Source organism: Pteronotus mesoamericanus, unplaced genomic scaffold (genome assembly GCF_021234165.1).
Source record: "Pteronotus mesoamericanus isolate MK-2021 breed Mesoamerican mustached bat unplaced genomic scaffold, CSHL_Meso_final contig_101, whole genome shotgun sequence".
NCBI classification, from domain to species: domain Eukaryota; kingdom Metazoa; phylum Chordata; class Mammalia; order Chiroptera; family Mormoopidae; genus Pteronotus; species Pteronotus mesoamericanus.
Genome location: NW_026555001.1, coordinates 10,281,607 through 10,295,273, shown reverse-complemented (window position 1 = coordinate 10,295,273; position 13,667 = coordinate 10,281,607).

Below are 13,667 nucleotides of genomic sequence, written 5' to 3'. Positions count from 1 at the left end.
CCAGGCAGTAGAATATGGTTTTAAAGCTTTTGGGTGATTTTTTAATAGGCAGCAAGGTTTGAGGACCACTGCTGCAGATACTTAGAGCTGTAGTCTCCAGAGATGGAAAGCAATTCAATTTCAATTTTCTAAAGATGAAACCTTTATATACTAACTGTTATTACCCTCAGTGGGTTTTCTTTGAAGATAAATGGTTTCACATTTCAGTTTATTCAAATAACAATAGAATAAATTTCATTTATATATTGCTTTATAATTAAAGTATTCCCAGCTGTACTCTAGTTTAGACATATGATTACATCTCATTTTATAGTAATGGAGGCCCAGAGAGATTAGATTTCTGGTTGCAGATTATGAAGTTTGTAAATTGTGTGTGAGTGGAGCTGGGAGGGAGGTAGGAGAAGAGCATAATCCAGGTTTTCTGATTTCTGATTTGATGAATTTTTCCTGTCCTTGCTATTCATATTGCGGTCCACAGGATGTGCATAAACACCTGGAAGTTTGTTAAAATGCAGAATCCCAGGCCCCACCCAGACATACCAAATCAGAAGCTGCATTTTAACAGTTATCAAGGGGATTTGGGTTCTCATTAAGCTTTGAAAGTCCTGCCTTATTCCCTGTTGCCTCTTGGAATTTTTAGTCCTATATTTTGTGGCGCGTTAGAATAAACATGTTGCATATATTGATGTCATGAGGGATAATTTTTTAGAACGCTTGCCTGTAGCTTCTCCTGAGAAGTTTATTTTCTAGTCTTTTCACTATGACTTGAGGCATTTTTCCTTTAGCTCTCTTATTGGCCTAAAAATGAATCTCTGATCATTTTCTGCTGCTTTGAATTTTGCAGGTACAAGAGCTATGGAGGACCCTGGGAGGTTTGATGTTGCTTTTTTTTTCCCCGTCATAATTTTCCTTCTTTTCTGAGCCAGAGGGTAGAACCTAGGAAAATGCCAATCAGACTCCTATTAAAATTTAGATTCTCAGTGGGTCTCGCTGAACTCTTGTTCCTTATTATCATTGCTTGGAGTCCATAAGAGTACTTCAGGGATCCTATGCAGTCTCATTTTTCCTAATAGGTATTCTCTCTGCAGACTTCAGTTGAAAAGGTTCCTAGTGATATGCATTTCACTTTACTGAGCTCTACATTTCTCTATGCTTCCCTAATGAGACCCGAACCTAGAGAACTCTAAGGGAAGACAGAAAGAACTCTTGTAGAGGCTGCAACTCCAAGACTGAGGCTGGCTCATGGCTACCACATTTGAAATAAATAAACAGGTTGTTTTTGGAATCTAAGGCTCCATTGAAATGTCGCAGGAGCGTGGGAAGCGTCCTGGCAGCTGACCTCATGATCCGCTGTGGAGCTTCCGCAGTGCACCAACCACCCCGAGCTTGAATTGCTTCCCTCTTTGTCTCTGTCTCCACCCCAGTATTTCCCCAGACTCAGATGTTAAGGACATCATCCTTTTGGGGCAGAAAAATACATAAGCCCCAGCTATGATCCTATAGTTAATTTGTGGCCTTCCTTTGAGGAAGGAATATATGCATGTGAACTATGTTTGTTATATAAAAGTAAACTAAGTCTAGCTAAATTCATGCAAGAAACATGCAAATGTGTATCACACATTTAAAAATACAAACAAAACAAAACAAGATACAAACTCGTCCTCATTTAAATTCTTATACCTCTTTCTTTATGGCGCCCATGGAACATTTATATTTCCCTTGTGTTATAGCATATTTATTCTCTGTACTTGATTATAAAATGCTTAAAACATCTTTATATTTCATAAGGCGCCTAGCTCGGGGCTTTTGCCATAACACAGACTCTCACTGGAGTTAAATTAAATAATGGGGGAAAGAAGAAATATGTCAGAGCTTTTGGGTTCTTTTCATATTTCAAACACTGAAGAGAAAGCAAATTGGAGAGAGCAATAAATATCCATGGGCTTTGTTCCTCATCTGGAAAATGTGGACACAGGAAGGGAAGATCTCTCAAATTCTAATGACACAATTTTAGCATTCTGGGTTGGCGATGTGTGAGACAGCCAAGTAGAAAAGCCCAGATGGAATCTCAGGTGGTGTGATATCATGATTACAGGTATGTTTTGGACAGTCATTGGCATGTGGGTCATAGTTAAACCATGAGAGAGGGTGAGACCTTATAGAAAGTAGGTAGAGTAGAAATGGTTTAAGGTGGGACCCTGTCAACCAACTGGTAAAGGACAAATGGATGAAGAGAAGGCTGTGGTGACTACCAACAGGCGATACAGGTAGGTAGAAGGAAGATCTGGATACAGGGTGGCCATAGAAGCCTCACCTTTCCTCCCATGGGGAGAAGGCTTATAGATTTTGTGCTTGTGGTTTTGCTGGGTAAGTGTGTCTGAAGGATGGGACACCGCAATCCTATCTCCTCAGTGTTGCTTGAGTCTCAGCTCCCTATTGTCTCCATTCCCTCTGGAGCTGGGGGAGACATCCATTGTGGTCTGGGTACCCCACTCCTTGTTCACACATATTCATTGTTATTAAACTTTCATCAATTATATCATTTTTAAAAATGGAAACAGTGTTAAAATCTTCCCTTTGCAAAAGTATAGCATAAAGCCCAAAGTCACTTGTGAGTCATATGAGGACTTTCACCATCTGGTGTTTTCCATTCAGCCTTTTTCAGGTTCATGTTCTCTCAGTCTCAATCCAAATATCTTTCTCTATCAAGATCAGAAGGTTGTCGGTTCACATATATACCATGTTCTTCTATCTTACTGTGCCTTTGATTATTTTGTCTCTCTACCCAGCATACCTTGCTCATTGTTTTCTTGGCAAGTATCTATTTGGTGTTTAAAACACAGTCCACACATTTCCTTTTTTGGGCTACACTCTTTGTAATCATTTTGTTGCTCTCATATTTGCCCAATAGCACATTGCACATGTTCATCAGATGGTCTCCAACTTATGGTAGTTCAATTTACGATTTTTTGACATTATGATGGTGCAAATGCAACACACATTCAGCGGAAGCCATACTTTGAATTTTGATCATTTTCTGGTCTGCCGATGTGTGGTACCATGCTTCTTTGTGCTGCTGGAAAGCAGCAGTGAGCCACAGCTCTGATGAGCCATGTAGTTGTGAGGATAAACAATCAATACTCTATAATGTACTGTTTGCCAGCATTTTGGACATTCTGAGGTAGGCTAGGCTCAGCTATGACGTTCCATAGGTTAGGTCTATTAAATGCATTTTTTCTTTACAATATTTGTATCTTATGATGGATTTATTGGAACATAATGCCATCATATTTTCAGGAGCATCTGTACTGTCCTGGTTTTCTTTCTATCTCAGCGACTACCCTGTATCTTTCTTACATTACTAATATGGCTTCCTCATTTCACACATTATGTTTAGAAATTCCTTAGGACTTGGTTCTATACTCTCATTTCTTTACATTTTCTTCTAAGAAAACGTATATATACTGATAACTTTACTAACCACCATAAGCACATGTGTATATCCACCAAAACCTCTGCTCTACTTTGGGCACATATACGCAACTGATTACTTGCTCTTTGTGGGGGAGTGACTCAAAGACACTTCAAACTCAACTTGGTCAAACTAAACCCTTGATTGTTCTCCCCCAAACTCTTCTATTTCTGTGTTTCCTATATCAATGAAGAACCCAGTTATCCACTTACTAACACAAACAGGAAATTGAGAACTCCTCCTTTTCAACTCTTTCTTTAAATCTATTACCAAGTGTTATGTATTAAATATCCTAACTAGTACCCGAATCATCTGTCTTCTCTATATGTGTGAAATACCCTAGCCCAAGATACCAGTCTTGCTGAAATATTATGAAATACTATTGTATTCACCTATCTACATTTTCTCTTACTTCCTTTTAATTTTTTCTTCACTTGACATAGGACATAAATCTACTAACATGATGTGGAACACCTATTCTCAAAGTGCCACTGAGGAATCTATTCAGGGGCTTCTACAATATTGAAATAATTTTCTTAATATTGCTACAGCATCTTCATTCTCATTCTCTCTGGAGTTTTCCATAGCAACCAGACCTGTGATATTGCAACAGAACAAACACTGAGACTGATGTGGGAATCCAGTTGTCTTCTATTAGGGAAAATAGTAGAGGGACTTGCAAAGGCATAAAACAAATCTCACACACTCAACAATTGATTTTTCATTTTGAGATACACAATTATTTAAAAATAAAAATCATGTTACTCATGTTAAGATGCAATGTGCTTATTTTTATTATTTTAAATGAATAAGATACTTAAAAAATTTCTCAGGTTTAATTTATAAAACAGTGAGTATGAATAGATATAAGGTACATATAAGCAAAAGCTCTTCGAACTTCTCAGTAACATTTAAGTGAGTAAAGGATCCCTGAGACTAAGATGTTTGAGAATCACTGGTGTACATGGCTGTCCATGGCCTGGCCACTACCTAACTTTCCAAATCTACCTTTCTCCACACCATGCCTCTCTTCTTGTACTCCCACAGCCCTGACATCTTAGTCCCTTGTTCTTACCATCTTCCATTCTAATACAGGTCACTCTGCCAGAAACTCTCTTTAACCAGTAATCTTGAAGTCATTTTTCAGATTTCATCATCTCAGCTGTCATTTCCTTAGGCAAGCCTTCCCTAATCTTTGTGACTGGGTTGAATTTACTGTTTTAGGGTCTCATAGCATTTGTACATCTTATGTATTGTTGTGGTTATAATGGAACATTTATTTCTGTCATTATGTAGATAATGTCTAGATGCCCGCTAAGAACATGCCATGAGATCAGAAACCAAGTCCGTTTTCATTCAGCACCAAAACTCTAGTGGTTAGTATGAGATAGAACACCTATGAAGTGAATAAAATACTCCTAATTTATATAATACCTATAAAATGAATAAAAGAGATGGGCTACAGTTATGCTGTAAGTAGAAAAATAGTACTAAAACATAAGGTTACAAAGGGTAGAAGTAAAACACAAAAATAAAACCAAAAGATTCTCAAGATAGGTTACAATTTCACAAGGATTGGAACAGAAAGGAAGGAATCTAATGATCCATCTAGAAGAGAAATGAGGTGAGAAAAGCCCAAGGATATAAAAGCACCAATTGAAAAATTATATTTACCAAGATGTGAGAGTCCAGTTGACACCTGACCAACTCAAGGGTCAGGGCACCAAGACCTACTCAGTCAAAAATCTGCATATAATTTTTGACTCCCCAAAACTTTACTAATGGCTGTTGACAGGAAGCCTTACTGATAATGTGAACAGTTGATCAACACATATCTTGCATGTTGTATGTATAATACACTGTATTCTCATAATAAAATAAGCTAGAAAGAAGAATATGTTATTACAAAACTCATAAAAAAGAGAAAATGAAATGCATTTGTAAGTAGACCCACACAGTTCAAATCTGTTCATTTGAGGATCAGCTGTTTCTTGAAGGGAGTAGTAGGAGATAAGATGATTAGAAAAATAATTCAGAGCCAAATGTTAACCTCAGGAATTTGAGCTTCACATCATAAACAATGGGGAATCCAATAAGTACCTATGGAAAAGACTGGCAGGAAAAAAGCACATTTTGGGCACATACATCCACTAGCAGTGTGTGAGACGGAGTCAAGCGGTGGTGGTGAAACTAGCTGGTGGGGGCTACCTGGACTTCAGCATAAAATTTCCCCGAAGGACTTTTGGCCACATGAAATCTGTTTTCTGAGACAAGGGATGACTTACGTGGTGCTCAATGGAGTGGTCTTTCCTTCTCACAGTCTTCCAGGTTATTTCCTGGAGCTAACAGGTGTCTCTATAATACAGAGTAAATGCAGGTTTTGTATGTCAGTGCCCAGCAGAATGGTTCTGGAAATTCACTTTTCCGTTGTGGTGGGTGGGATACACACTTATTCACCTGCATGACCTGGTCTGGGAAGCTGTAATTTTGCACCTGGTCATGTGATGTTTCATCCCTTTATGGTGCAGTCACCGACTGTGTTGTAAATGTCTTCACTCCAGATTGAATTTTTATGTACCTGGAATCATGTTGGAATCCAAACTCCAATAGCTCGAACTAAAAGGAAATGTGAGACTTTTTTTTTTCGTTGTCTCTTAAACAAGTTTATAGTTAGTGTGCCTGAAGGAATCACAGCAAAAGTGAGCTCTATACATGATTGTTCTACAGATAGAATGTGTGAGCAGAGCCTGTTTTTAAAATTGAACAAATGAGAACAAATGAGCCTTGTGCGCTGGATCTTGGCTAATAATTTTCCATGTGGGCTTTCCCTGAGCCTTAAGTGGATACACATATAGGGACTCTGAAGAGAAAAGACTTTAGCATCATGGGGAATGTTTTCCCCCTACATTAGAAATAGGAGGACCTCATAATTTGTCATCTTTTAAGGTGCTTGAATGCATTTGATATGTCTATTCTGTGCGGACTACCATTTATTTATTGCTTACTCCGAGCCAGCACTATATTTGGTCCTTAAATATATTCTCCAACTAATTCCCATAAGACACTGGATAGCAGTAGTCTTAGTTTTATCTTTATTAAATAAATGGTTCTGAGAGTTAGAAAATTTCAGTAATTTTTCCAAGTTCACAGAGCTAGTAAGTATTAGAGCTGGGCTTTTTGGATCAATTAATTTCCTAAAAAAAGTTTTGGAAAATCACTGGTGAATAAGAGCCCCGTCTTCATAGAGCTTAGAGTCTATAGGTAGAGAAAGATCCAGACAATTAGCATGCAAGAAAATAGCTAAGTAATATGCTTTTGTGGAAACATGAAACTATAATGAAAAATAAAGCAGGGTAAAGATAGTGAAGGGATAATTTTTTATTCTATTTTGATAGCGATGAAATCAATCTTTCTTAGGGCAACGACTTCTGGTTAAGCTCTGACATGTAAAGAGCTTGGAAGTTATTACTCTTGTCCTCACAATTAAACAAAATTAATGACTTAGATCTATCAGAGACTGGAGGTCACAGGATAAACCATCTTTCTGAACTTTGGAGAGATGAGTGAACTGAATACAGAGAACCACAACTGAGAACAGCTAAAGTAAAACAAATGTCTGAGTCAGAAAGAGATGGGAACTGGTAGCTTTGAGGCATTGCTAGAGTCTGAGTGTAGACTAACTTGAGAATTAAAACTTCAGGGTGCCCAGTTTTAGGGAGGGCTCCACATTTCCATAAGTATTACCTCTAATTACCCCACAAGATTCTCATAGCAAAGATCAGAGAAAGAAGTCCCTCCTGTGTCAGGCAGGGAAAGAACATGAACTAATTTTAAATACACCTGGATAATCATTTTGCAATATAGGTAGTGCATATCTGCTACTGACACTTTTTTTAATTAATCTGAAAATATCTTTATTTTATATTTATTTTTTAAATTATTTGGTTGAATATAGAACTCTGCTTGATGTATTTATTTATTCAACTCTTTAAAGATATAACCTCAATATCTCCTATTGTGCATTTTAATATATAATATATATACTGTTTAACACTGTTTGCTAAATGCAACATCTGGGTTATCTTGGGCCAACTTTTTTTGTCTGTTAATTTTTTTCTCAAATATGGCTCCCATTTTCCTATTTCTTTGCATACCTACTAATTTTTTAGTTTTTGATTGCTTACTGACCATTTTGAATGGTACTTTAAAGAGACTCTTTGCTCCATTATATTTGGAAAAATGTTGCTTTTTTTTCTAACACAGTCTTTTTTTGTCTGGACAAGCACCCTGAACTTGTGTAATCTTTTTTTTTTGTTAGGGTAGATGACTCGGAATTTTGAAGTGTTTAAAAAGCCCCTGTAATCATGCTGGACTTAAACTCCAAACATTTTCTTTTTTGTTAATCTTGCCATTGCTCATTTTTAGGTATTGTTAAGGTGGATCTAGGGTAGATTTTAGTGTACAGTGTAGTTGTAACTCCTAAGGCATGCACTTGTTGTGTTCCATCTAGATGCCCAAGGCAAGAACCTGGTCTATCGACTCTGGCTGTACAAAACTCTGAAGCCTCACATAACTCTCCCCACTATAACAGCTGCTTACTAAATCTCTATAGTATCAGCCTGTGCTTGTGTATCCCAGCCTTTGGCCAGAGACTCAGGAGAACTTCCACACAGACTTCTAGGATCCACCCTGACCCCAAGTCAGTCTTTTATGGTATCCTTCCCTGAAGATGGCTGTTACTTCTGCAACTCCAAACTCTATGTCTTCTCATTAGGGCAGAGCCATTGTGTCCTTCTTGGGCTCCATTTCTCTGTGCTGGCTCCACAGATAGAGTGAGAGAAAACATGGGCATCCTTCTCTCCCTAATTTTGTCTAATTTTATAGTGTTTATCGTAGGAAGACTATATTAGTGCCAAGAACAATTATAACTAGAAGTTGAATATTATATTATTATATTAACCTTTTTTATTTTTAAATTACAGTTGACATTCAATTTTATATTCATTTCAGATGTACAGCATAGTGGCTAAACATTGATATAACTTACAAAGTGATCCCTCTAATATGTAATTGAGTATATTTTGTCTTCAACTTTATTGTAAGTCTCTTTACAGGCTAGCATCAGTTCTCATACTTTATTTAAAACTACTAGGAACTTGGAATTTGGTGGGCATATGTTTGTCTCTGTTAATTCATTAATTTATTCCACAGATTTTTATTGAATACCTGCTATATGCCAGGTACAGTACTAAGTCCTTTTAAGGATAGTTAACAGGAATTCTGCCCATATTAGCTCATGACCTATTTGGAGATGTGCTGTATTTTGTTGAATAGGTACATAAGTGAATTCTTAAAAAACAATATAATTCATATCTACAAAGAACAAAAGAAGAAATTAGAGAAAGATATTTCTCTTTGAGAATCAAAGAGAGAGCTGTATTATTGGTGATTAAAAATTGTAATTTAATTGAGTCATTCAACATATTAGTAGAAATCATTCTCTAGAAAATGAAGTGGCATCAAAACAACTATATGTAAAATAAGGAAAAAATAATAGTAATTTTGTGACAATGCCGCTCATCACAGGATGATACGATTAATAATTGCCCCTGCTGTTGGTGGAAGAGGGAAATTATTTTATGTTTCTGAAAAGAATGATGCATCATTGAGTTCTATCCTTTCATATCTTTCTATGCATCAAGGGCCTGCTCTCATAGCTTTATTTTCTGTCATATTGAAAACATTACCCAACTTTTAATTCTTTTTTGGGCTTCTCAGTTCTTTTTCTGAGGGGCTTATTTCTGTGGTCAGATTTGTAATTCAACAGCTGGCTTTGCACACACTTGGCACTGTTGTAGTCAATGCTAGCACTGGTCAATACGATAGGAACCCCGAGGGCCCACGGCAAATGGGAAGATAAAGGAGCTGGTGGGATGAAAGCCTCGGATCCACATGTTTTATTACCCAGGTTTCTTGAGGATGTTAGAACCCATTTTGTGTAAGTCAATCAATCATCAATATTTATGAAGTGCCTGGTTGGGAGAAACAAGAAAAAGTATCAAGTATAACTTCAGTCTTGAAGGAATGCATATAAAGTTTCCTGTATCAATTGAGAATATTAGTTGGGAAAGCAAGATACATATGCAGAACAACCCTAGATTTATCCCCTAAATACACTGAACACTTTCAGTGCGCAAAGTATTATAGAAGTTCAGAGAGGATAACAAAGAAAAATAAGACAGCACCTATTTCCTGAAGATCCTTGCAGTGTGGCAGAGTAGTGAGATATACAAAGAAATGGTTATGATATGAAGCAGAATGGAGTAGATCTTAAAGCAACACAGAATTTATTGAGCACCTACTATATGCCATGCTTTAACTCATTTAATCACCAACACAACTTACAATTTAAGTACACTATTATCCCCAATTTACAGATGAGAAAACTGAGGCATAAAAGTGTGTGAAATAACTTGCTCAAGATAACTTAACTATCAAATGACAGAGCTCGAGTATGATCTCAGGCTGCCTGGTTTACACACTCTTCAAATAAAGTTATAATGGAATGCAGGGGAAGAATTAATTTATTCTTAGAGATAATTGATGCTGAGGGACTTGAAAATGTTATAAACCAGATTATCATTGGGAGTTAATTATTAGTGAGAAGGAGCAACTTGTCTCCCACTGCATGGGAAATGCATAAATTCAGAAAATACAACCATCCTCTATTCTCAAAGCTAACACTAATTACCATGCAAAGCGAGGTTGGATACCTATAGGAAAGACTTCATGATTCTTATTTCCATTGCTTACCCATCACCCCCTAAAAGATCAAGAATTATTACAGGTTAATATTGAAGACCATTCAGGTCCCTTAGGATTTATTTCCCAAAAATCTTGTAGTTATTTACTCAGTTCCTTAGATCCTTTAATCCAAGTATGGTTTTACCTCAAGAGTATACACATCTCTCCAGACAACAGACATACATATTACTCTTTATACATTAAGTTAACTTTATAGCTTAGAACTAAGTATCTCATGAATCTTGTTATCATGAATTAATAATAATTCTGTAAAATTATATAATGCTTCACAATGTTCTTTCACATAAATTATCCTATTTAATTTCCATAGTCATACAGTGTGTCAGATAAAGTTGATATTAATGCCCCAATTTTAACCATGAGGAATTGAAGATTTAGGGAGTTTGAATTGCTTTCCTGAGTTCATGTGGCTGTGAGTTGTTGAGCTAGAATTACAACTAATCCAGTCTTCTTTTTTTATTTTTCTCTTCCACTACTTAGGGCCTGATCACACCTGAGTAATGAGAAGAATTTGAGTTCTTGAAAGTGTAAAGCTGGCATCACAGCTAGGATGAGGGTGAATTCACAAGGGCGCAGTAATGCTATGAGATCTGGCCAAAAATTGTTACCCAGGAAACCTCAGCCATTTATGGGAACTGTACCGAGTGGCTTAGAACTTCAGTGTGATAGCATGTTAGAGAAGGGAGAGATCATAGCATGCGGAATTATTTATTTAGAGTCAGGGAAATTTGGTTGACTTTGTAGGAGGTGGAGGCAAGAATTATGTCTTAACGGAACAGAGAGGCAGCATAAGCAATGTTCCTGAAAGGTCGTTAGGAAAATATTTGGGAAGAGGGGACTACTGGATTACAAACTGTATAATCAAGTTGGCTCAGTAAAAGGGAGACAAAGATTAGGTTCAAAGTATGAGGCATAATATAGGAAACTGTATTATGTTCTTGAAATAGTGACTAGATGTTCAGTGGGCTGTTTGGGGATAATCAATCTATTTTTGTTTGGCAGGGTGAATAATGGTGAGGCAAAGAGATCAGCTAGGAAGTGCATAATTGATGAGGATGAAGGATCCAGTTATGGGACAGGTGTAAGAATGGAAAAAGAAGGGGCATTTAAATAAGTGTTTTGATATAGTCAAACTGGACTCAGAGGATGAGGCAAAGGCACATTTTAAACATGATGACTTCAAGTTTACTAGTCTAGGAGGTAAAAAGAATGTTGTGGCCTCTGGAAGCAAAAGATGGTAAAGTAAAAGTTTTCCTTAGCTCATTGGCTATGATATGATGTCATCTCTGAGGAGGATATCCATGAGGAGAAATCCTAAGGGGTAATTAGAAAGTAAAGTCAGGAGGGTTTGATCCAGGATACTGACATGTTGTGGCATTTGAGGCCATTGGACTTGGAGTAAACACAGGAGCATGAATGAGAGAAAGGAGAAATAAAAGCAAAAGTCCAACACAGCAGGCTTGTGGATACGCCTTCTTTCAGGTGCTAAAAGGTACATGGAAGGAGACAGCGAAGCAAGACTAAGAAGGAATGATCAGAGAACCTGGAGAGGGGTCTGTCAGTGACCCCAGAGAAGGGAAAGGGTCAAGAAGTTGCATAGTCAGTTTTAAAAACTAGAGTTAAAAATAATAATTTACCAATACAAAATATATTAAATGTGAACTGTAATTTAACCATTTAAAACATATGCTGTATACCTGAAACATACAAAATAATATTGAATGAAAACTGCAATTGAAAAATTTTTAAAAAATTAAAAATACATCATATACCTAAAACTAATACAAAATAATATTGAATTTAAACTGTGATTAATTTTTTTAATTAAAAATATAAATTTAAAATAAATATTCCATTGGATATGATGATATAACCAATAGAATTTGAGGAAAATAATTCAGATTGAATAAGTTAATCACAGTATATTTATCACTATTAGTAGACATGCATATATATATTATTGTTGTTCAAGTACAGTTATCCCAATTTTGTACCCACCACTCTTCCCTGCCCCACTGACCCCCACCTCCCACCCTCAATCTTACCCCTCTTTGGCTTTGTCCATGAGTCCTTTATACATGTTCCTTGACGACCCCTCCCTGTCCCCTCTGGTTACTGTCAGTTTGTTCGATTTTCAATGTCTCTGGTTATATTTTGCTTGCTTGTATGTTTTGTTAATTAGGTGCAACTTACTGCTTTAAGAAGAGGAAGAAAAAGAATGAGAGAGAGAGGAACGCAGGTACAAAGAAGGAAAAATGAATAGGTACCTATCAATAGATAAGCATATTATATATAAGATTCTACATTAACATTTTCTTCTGTTTTAACTGTACAGTATTAGAAAGTCAATGACCTACAAATAAATTTATAAAATTTATCCTGAGAGCTGCTGAAATATCGATGACCTTTAGAAATTGTAGTCATTTGAATGAAATTGGAATTTAGAAAAGTTAAAAATATTTGTAGGAAGAGTGAAATTTAATAACTAAGTTTAAGAAGGAATTAAATAAAGTAAAAAGTTTGCAAAATATTGAAAGTATCCCCAAATCAAAATGGAAAAAAGAAGACAGCACTTGCAGTCATCCTAAATAAGTCATGTACTTTGAAATACCAGGTGCTGAGAAAATTTTAGAAAGAGTATATTTAGCCACAATTTTACCAGCTCATCATGCATTTTCTATTTTTTTAATTCTTTCTTTATTGCTGGAAGGATTTGCATAAAAGGATACTTTTAAAAGTTTCATCTGTTTCTCCTATTTATTTCTTTACCTGAAGTCATAACCATATTTCCATAAGAACAAATTACGATTTCACAAACAAAGGATTATAGCTTTGGGAGGATAATTGGATGCCAGAAAATGAGGTTGTTAAAATGAGAGTCTTGTTTGTAATATCAAGTATTTGTGACAAACACAATGTGTAATAACGAAAATGTGTTCCGAAATTTGCCATGTCATGGGAGTGATTGTCTAAATCTGTAGAAAAGATTTCTAGTATCTTTTAAAAACTTTTCTGCTATGGTATGAATTTAAAAATAATAGAGTAGCTCACGTGACCCTGTCATAGAGAGTTCATGTGAGGAGATTTTTTTCTTTTCTGGCTGAAATTGCTTCTATAATTTTATGTGGCGATCACCATTTTTGCTACAGGGAGTTCATTTGGATTACATGGGCCTGGGATGCCAAATGTCAGCAAGTGAAATGTACCTGCATTATACCAATTCTTGTGATCTAAGCTAAGTAACATTCCAGTGACTTCAACCTAGAATCGAGAGTCAAGAATTCCATAAAATTACTGAGAAAATAATTGCGCAGGATTTCCCAAGGTACTCAGTTTCTCCACCCCAGCATGTTATATCCACCTGAGAATA